General features: G+C 54.2%; 2 protein-coding genes across 4 annotated transcripts in view; one reads left to right on the forward strand and one right to left on the reverse strand.

Annotated features, from left to right (window-relative positions):
• The window catches only part of SIN3A (SIN3 transcription regulator family member A), a 29,713-nt gene extending 21,487 nt beyond the window's left edge, over nt 1–8,226 (reverse strand). Inside the window, exon 1 of one of the 3 annotated variants that reach the window (XM_082061382.1) lies at nt 8,202–8,226. The gene's annotated coding sequence lies outside the window, so the exon portion shown is untranslated. Of the gene's footprint in view, nt 1–448; nt 486–6,965; nt 7,226–8,201 lie in introns of those variants that run through there. The other 2 variants (XM_082061381.1, XM_082061383.1) reach the window with 2 other exon arrangements.
• Nucleotides 1–8,242, forward strand: part of COMMD4 (COMM domain containing 4) — a 107,552-nt gene that overhangs the window by 40,897 nt on the left and 58,413 nt on the right. The gene's annotated exons all lie outside the window — the stretch shown is intronic.

Below are 8,242 nucleotides of genomic sequence, written 5' to 3' on the forward strand. Positions count from 1 at the left end.
TCCTGGACAGTGCAAGCAGGAAAACAGCCAATTGTGAGAGATGCTTTCGAAAAGTGGGAGGAAGGGGGAAGAAGGCAGCAAAAAGCCAGATGCATAGTCAGGTTTTGAAATCACTTACAAAGGCCCAAAGTAAAGCATCCTCTGTTTAATACACACAAAATGTGTAACTTCAGCGAAACATGCAGACCTACTAGACTAGGAGTCTTTTGGATACCATAAGCCACACAGCCGCGTCCTCCCAGCGTCCTGGCCCCACTCACCAGCACCGAGACGCCAGCAGCTCCCGCCTCCCCTCCCGTATTTTCCTTCTCCAACACGCAGGTGTGTTCCTGCCCTACTTCAAGCTGTCTTTATGCAACTTCATTTCACTTCAAATCTGACAGGTGGTTTTGCCACTGTCCTGCTCCAAAAAGTGCCATGAATTCTTCGCTCTGATTGAACTACTCACCTACTCCTTTCTGTGAGCAAATTCCAGTGCCGTTTTCTATGCATTGACAGTTATTGCCATTCTTGAGACGTTATCTGCTGTTCATCAAACCACTGGGTGCTCAAAGCTTCTGCAGCTTATTAAGGAGTTCGATGGACAGAGGACAGAGCAAAGTCCACCCTCTTCTGCCTCAGATGCATCAGGCATCTGACACAAAGCAAGTCCTTTTCTGTTCCAGTGAAGTTAAACACTTCTGCTGATAAACCAGAGGCAAGGAAGTTCCCCAGAATAATGGTACAACAGCCACCTAAGCCAGTCCTCCTCTACCAAGTCAGGACAGCTCTTCACAGTCTAAATCCATCATTAACTAAATTAACCAAAAGATCATTTACCGATATCTCAGTGCACGTCAAAGAAGTAATTGGGAACCAGCAGTACAGAGGTTCAGAACAGACCAAGGTGGGCTTGAAAACACAAGCTTCGCGCAATGCGATGTTTTCCCCTCCGTGACCCTCTGTACCAGTCTCTCCTTTCACTTGGAGGGGGTAGGACAAGAAGGCAGATGACTTCATTTCTTTTTGAAGTTGCTCTTCAAGTTTAACCTCTCGGAACAGTCCCTTATCAGGTCCCCAATGCACCTGGCAGGTAGAAATCAGCTGGAGGAGGCAGAGGAGGACACCTCACCCAAGTGAAGAGGAAAGCTCGCTAGCTGGATTTTACTTACAAATTACAAATCCTAAGCAGGTCTGACCTCCATCACACCCTCTGAAAGAAGAGGAACCCACTCCAGGAGCTCATTTTGCTCATGGTGCCTGCATGGGGTATCTTTTAATTCAGCTGGTCTCTGCTCACAAATAAAGAGTTAGACACCTTCACTTGGAGCTACTCCCCTCCCGCACAGCCCACATCCAGCTCTGCAGAAGTGTTCAGTTTTATGCTAATAGGCCTGGGACTAAACTGAGCAAAGCTGGCCACACACCACCATCCTGCAAGCAGAGCTAGCCAGGATTTCCCCTGACAATGGCTGACTATGCAAGTAAAGTCTGGGCAAAGCTTTGGTGGCATCTACTTATAACCTGCTCCCCAACCTGGATACGCTTCTACTCTCAACGTTGGTACCCCAGCCAGACCTTCTGTTTTCTTTTCTGATTCGTCCCTCACCCTTCCCGTGGTGCAACAGCTTTTCTTCCCCGCAGGAGCAACCAAGAGCCGCTGGTTCGCAGACACATACACATGATATCCCCAAAGCAGGAACACTCTCAAAACCAAAATTCATAGAAGTGAAACGGCTCCAGCAGGCTTAACACACTGTCTGCGATGAGGTGTGTGTACATGTATATATATGAATATATACACATTGAAGGTGGCGTGGCAGCTGTTAAGTGTCCCAGGCTTGTGTCTCACTTCCCAAAGCACCACACCACACTTGTCTCTTTGCATGGACTAATCAACCTTGAAAGCAGAGGCTGTTTGAGGACAGAAGCTGCCTGGAAGACTCGTGTGCCCTTACAAGTTACGAGGATTAAAATGCCACCTTAGGCTGATGGAGAAGCCTTTTCCCCACAGAGACGCCAAACATCTCAGCCCTGTGAGGCCGTGGGAATCATTGTAGCACCGAGGAGACGTGACCACGCGCATCCCAGCAGCCTAAACATCAGGTTTTGGAGCTCTTGATTCTCATAGCCAAAGTGAGCAATCTTCCAGAAACCTAGCTTGCTGAGTGGTCAACACTAAAGCTTCTGTTCAGTGAAAATTAAAGCTCCTGGAGGTTCTTCTTCCCTCTGAATTCCCCTCACTGAGCTTGGACTCTGCCTCTACCCAAGCACTGTACTTCAACTTTAAAAGTTCATATTCTAGTTTATATATATAGTCACTATTACAGTCAATAGCATTAGTCAATCTTCTTAGGCAGCACCTTGCTAAACTCTTATTTAGTGTCTGCATTTGCTGTGGCTCGCAGCAGACGACAACTAAACAAAGATTAGTAATTTACAGGCTTTTTTAACCCTAGCAGAGAGATGATCTCCATACTCTGCTGTACCTAGATGAAGACCAGTGATGTTAACTCTGGGCATCCACCACCATCAAACCTCTACACAGAGGGAGAAGCACTGAATGGCGAGGAAACCTGCACCAGAGCAGAAACTGGTCTACATCTTGCAGCAGAATGCTCCAAAAGTGCATTTGTTCCCTCACGGAAGTCCTGCTGATCTTGACCTGGCACCTTCCAAGGATCTTCCCATGCAGAAGCTGCAGAGAGCTGTCGTGCAGCGAGTCCTGCCCTCCTACAGCACGCCGCACAGCTGATACAGAAGCAAGGCTGTGACGAAACCCAAGACTAGTCATGTCATTTTAAACTGTTGTAGCCAAAGCCTGCTGCTCAAAGAGGCAGTTCCACCCACTCTGACCCTCAGCAACAACTGATTTCTCTCAGCAGCCTTGCCGACAGCAAAGCCCAGCTAACGTGGAAAGGTGTTTTGAAGAAAAAAACATAATTGCAAACGGCAGGGTTAAAGACTTGCATCAGCTACCCGCCCTCCGTCACACTACAAACAGCACGACTCTTATATTGTCTTCTCAGAAACGCAGCACACACCTCTGGCATCCCTATACAGACTTTGACTCGAAGACTTAGAAAGCCCCAATTCAAATTGCATCATCTGTAACCTTAAAATGGGATGGAGAAAAAAAAAAAAAAAAAGAAAAAGCCCCAGAAATACAGCAAGGACTGCACAGACCGAAAACAAGTCACGCACTTCAGGTACTTTCCTTCGTTAAAAGCATTAACCCAAGGCACATGTGAGAGCGCAGCAATAACTGAACAGACTGAGTCCTGCTCTGTGCAGTCCATGGCGAATTACATCTCCTTTCCCCAGCACTGCTTCTACCCAAACTACCTTCTAACTTCAGTTAGAGTACACTACATTCTGCCTACGGGAGGATGAAAACCGCACTATTGATTTATTTTTCAAGGTTATTAGTGCTCCCCTTTTGTGGGGAAGGGACACTGTGCAGGAACACGCCTCTGAGCCCCCCACCCATGGTACCCCCTGGCTGCGCTCAGTGTTACAGGCACAAACCCCAAATGCATACGGGATCCTTAGATGGTAAAGTAAAAAACAAAAAAAAAAACCCCCAAAAAAACAACAAAAAAAACCCTAAAAAAGGTCCATCGTGTCTCACTAACAGCATCAGAATTATGAAATTCTACCCCACCAACCTCATCAGCAGACTTCCCCATCCATCTGCCTTGCGTAGGCCAGCGGGACCGATAAACGTGAGCGGAGCGCATCCCTTCCCCTCTGCCTCTCCTGTGGCAGCTCCGCAGCTTTTCATCAAATAAGATCTCAAAAATCTGCTTTTTTTTTTTTTAATTTCGGGCTTTCCCATCAGATAAGCAGGGATAAGATAAGCATCTCTGGCATTAGAGATCACTGTGAAATAAGTGTCAGAATCAAAACCAAAAAGGCAAATAGAGAGTAAGAAGAAAACAAATCGGGAAGGTCTGCTGCCTCGGCACCTGTTGGAACCACCACACTAGAGAGGACTTTGGTCCCTGCAGACCAAGGACCCTTCTGAAAAAGGGCAAGGAAATTACATAGCTGCAGATGATGCGTTTAACACCTGCAGGGGCTTTTAGAAGGTTTCCTTTCCAAGGAGCAAGGACTCAAAACTCAAGAGCAGCAAGAGTAAGTCTCAGCTACAGCTCTGGACCCTGGAGGGGCCGCTTCGAACCTGGAGTCATCACAGATGTGCAGCAGGACAAGTTTCCCATCGGATTTTCAGATTTTGACACTGTATATTGCGGCGCCTGCTAGAAAGCAGCCAGCTCAGCCCCTGGCAGCGCTGCTGTCTGTGCACTAGACTTCCAGAACATGACCCAGCTTGTTCAGCAGTCACTGGTGTGCTTTTTGCACGGTGCCGCGCAGCCCGGATCCCTCACCTGGAACATAGGAATAAGCCCATGGTCCCACTGCAGAGCGGCACATCCGTGATCGGAGAGTCATTCCAAAATGAAATGAGAGGCATCCAAAAGAAAAAGGTGCTGGAAGAGCATTACACTGAGCTTTTGGAGCAGTTAGGAGGGTTTTCTGCAAGGTGACATGGTGACAGCCTGCAGATTGAGCGCCAGAACCAACCACGAGGCAAAAGGGACATGAATAAACCCCACTTGTCTTGGTACAGATGGGTAACAAGTTGGTCTGGCACTGATACATGCTTTGCCAAAGCAGCAAACAGCCTGGGCATTAAACTCCACCGCAAAGAGACGATCCAAACTGAGCTTTACACTCAGTAGAGAGCTTAGCATCATTTTGCCCAGTTTCCTGAGTACACTTTCCCCACACACACAGAGAATTATCAGAATACTTTTATTTTTTTTTTTTTTTAAATAGAAGCAAGACCCCCACAGGAGTCAGAAAAAAAAGCAGCACGTCCCCAGAAGTGCCTCCCCCCCACCTAAGAGGCTGAAATGACAGCTATCAGGGAACTCTCTTTTCTGTTCCAGCTTGAACAGCCATAAAAGCTTTCCAACGCTGGAGAAGACCAGAACAGAAATATGGACAGAAAACGATTCATAAATCCTGGAAACGTAACTGATTTGCCTGCCAATTCCAACGCGATGCTCGCAGATGTGCCAGGAGCCCGCGCTCCGGGAAAGCATCCCCCTTCCCACCCTGCTCCCAAAAGCTGTCTAAATGACCTAGAATTTCCCAAAACTTCAGCAAATTACTGCCATTTTATTGAGTGAACAGTCACGTTGAAGATTTTCAAACAAGTTAACGCTGAGACCATGCATCTTAACCAGAAGGGGTGGGTGGAAGGGACGAGGATGAGGTACTTCGGGGTGAGAAAGTGCAGCTTCCTTTTGCAAAGAGCACAACGGCCTGAAAAACTGCTAATTTCACACAGACAGGGAAAAAAAGACCCTAAAAAGTGTTTTTCTGTTCCCAGAGATCCAACATGGGCTGACACCAGGCTGTCAAGGCACTTTGATGAGATGAAGGAATTCTACAGGTGCTTTAAAATGACTATGTAGTAATGGCACAATATTTTAAAGAAATGTATAGCTCTCTTTGAAACTGTATTTTAAAAAAAAACCGCATGTTAGGATCTCAAGACCAAAGTGCAGATAGAGCTGTACTGAAATAAATCAGGCATTTCCCACTTGTTTACTGACTCCACACCTTCTAGCACAATTGACGAATATAAAAGTGACAAATTAGAAAAGAAATATAAGGTGTGAGGTCATCCTTAAGTTACACTTTAGTGGACAAACCAGGTTACGATTCCTCTGGGCAACGTGAGAGATTAAAAATCCATGCACAGCTCAAGATGCCTTCGATCGCTTGTTCCAGTACTATTTTAAATTATTTTTTAGTTTTGCAGCATTTTAGTGGTCCAAACAAATGCTTTTCTTCTGGGATGTCCCCTTTTCATCCGTGCACAGAACACACATCTTATTTGCACAAATAATGGCTGCAAAAACTCATTCTGAACCTGGGCCAGAAAAATGCAGAAATGACGGTGTTTAGCTAAGTAGACACCAAAGTGCACTCATATTTTTAAATCTACCTGAACCCCAGGGCCAAACTCCAGCAATCCCAGGGAAAAACAAACGCTGTTTCACTGGATGCGTAGCAGCCTGAAGAATGAAAAATCGGGGCTGAAATAACACAAGTCTCAGACAAGTTCAAGGCACAACACGGCGTGCAGGGTACGCGTAAAACAAGAGGCCAGTTCGCTATTTAAAACGCTTAAAAAATAACGTGTGTAAGAGGAGCTCCCTGGTCTCCTTATATCTATACGTTGCTCCAACAGGTCCTTACGGATCGCTGCGGTATCGAGCTGAAAAACTGCAACCGGGGCTCCGAGAAGCGCCGGGGGATTCCTCGGCGACTCCGGTGCGGGGTTGAGGGGCATCGGGAGCGGGATGGGGCCGGCGCATGGTGGAAGTGCCGGATGGGGTATGAGGGGCAGCGGAGCGGGACCCCGCGGGGCGGCAAAGCGCTTCCCAACGGCAACTTCTCCGGGAAGTTGGGGTGGGCGGGGGGACACCGGAGCCGCGGGAGGCCCGCGCCCCCCGCTCCTCGGGGGAAGCCCCGGCGGGGGACTCAGCGCGCAATGCGGCCGGTACCGGGGCCGTGCGATGCGGGAGCGAGCGTGCGGGGGGCGGGCCCGCCGCAGCCCGGGAGCGGCACCGGGCGGAGGGCGGGAGGAGGGGCGGGGGGAGGGAGGCGCCCGCCTCGCAGCGCGCCCAGCGGCCGCCGCACGCTCCGCCCGCCGCTCCCGCCATGCCGGGGCCGGGACACCCCCTTACGCCCGGCGGGGCGGGGCGGGAGGACGCGCGACCGCCCGCGCGGGCCCGCGGCTCCCCGGGGAGCGGCACCGGGCACCGGCCCCAAACCCCCAGCACCCCCTCCCGCCCCCCGCCAGCGCGCGCGGCACCGGCGCCAGGCCCCGCCCCCTACGGATCGCCGGAGGGGACCGGTACCGGGCCTGGCGCCCCCCTCTCCCCTCGGACCCCCTCCCCCCTTACCTCGAAGCTGGCCCTGGCAGCGGCCAAGTCTCTCTCAGGGTCAGGGGGCGGCGGGGCCGCTACGGGCCCCTCCCGGGCGGGCGGCGGGGGCGGGCTGTCCCCGGTGCGGTGAGGTGGGGGAGTCCCCGTGCCCCTCCTCCCGGAGGCGGAGGGGGAAGACGGCGCCGGGACCCCGGGCGGGGCGGGGGGGACACTCGGTGGGGCGGGGGGGGTAAGATGGAGTAACCGTCTCTCGGCCGCCGCGGCGGAGCGCTGCCCGCTTCTCTGTTCCCCGGGAAATCCCGCCCCTCCCCGCGCAGGGGGGGAGCCCCGAACGGCCATTGGGTGCGCCGCACGCCCGTCCGCGCCGCGGCCAATCGCCGCCGCGGCTCCGCCCCCCTCGCCCGCCCCTATTGGCCGCGGCCCCCAGGAAGGGGATGTGGAGAGGAAGGGAGGGAAGAGGGGAGGGGGACAGCGACCGCCGAAGAAAAATGTCCGTATAAGCAACGCGCCCCGCCCCCGTCCCGCCTCCTCCGCCGCCCCATTGGCGGCGACCGAAAAGCGCCAGCCAACCGGCGGGCGGGCAGCGCGATCGTCACGACGGGGAGCCCGCCCACGCGGCGAGACTGACCCCGCCCCCGGCCGATGAGACCCCGCCCCCTCTCTGGGGAGCCCTTTTGTGGAATGTTTACATCGGCCGCGGCCCGCGCGCGCGCGCGGCCTCCTCCCCCTCACGGCGAGCGCGCACGTGCTCGCCGCCCGCCCTCCCCCCGGGTCCCGCCGCCAACCCCCCCAACACCCGGCCGCCAATGGGGCTCGGGCGGAGGGGCGGCGCGGCGCTGCCTTTTGTCCCCCGACCCCTTCACTTCCGGGATGGCAGCGCCCCACGTGGGGCGGGTCGGTTACACGTGCGGGGGGAGACACACTCACTCACACGCACGCACGCACTGGGGCGGGGGGGTGGTGGGGGGAGCGCTGAGCGGCCCGCGCGCCGCGGGGGCGTGCCCGCCGCCCCGCGGCCAATGGGGGCGGGGGGCGGGGCCGGCGCGGGGGCCTCGCCCGCCCCCTCCTCCCCACACACACTCGCTCCCCCCCCCCACCGCCCGCCGCGCTCTTCCCGCCGCGCTTCGCGCCGGCGGCCGTTGGCGCGCGCGCCGCTCCCGCCACCGCCCCGCGGCCCCCGGCGCCCCCGTCCCGCGCAGCGCGGGCCCGGCCCCGGTCCGGCGTGCGGGAGCGGGGGAAGCAGCTGTTACATACCCTCAGCGCGCAGGCGAGCAGCCCTGAATGGAGGGGAACTC

Source organism: Streptopelia decaocto (genome assembly GCF_964273445.1).
Source record: "Streptopelia decaocto genome assembly, chromosome: 9".
Classification (NCBI taxonomy): Eukaryota; Metazoa; Chordata; class Aves; order Columbiformes; family Columbidae; genus Streptopelia; species Streptopelia decaocto.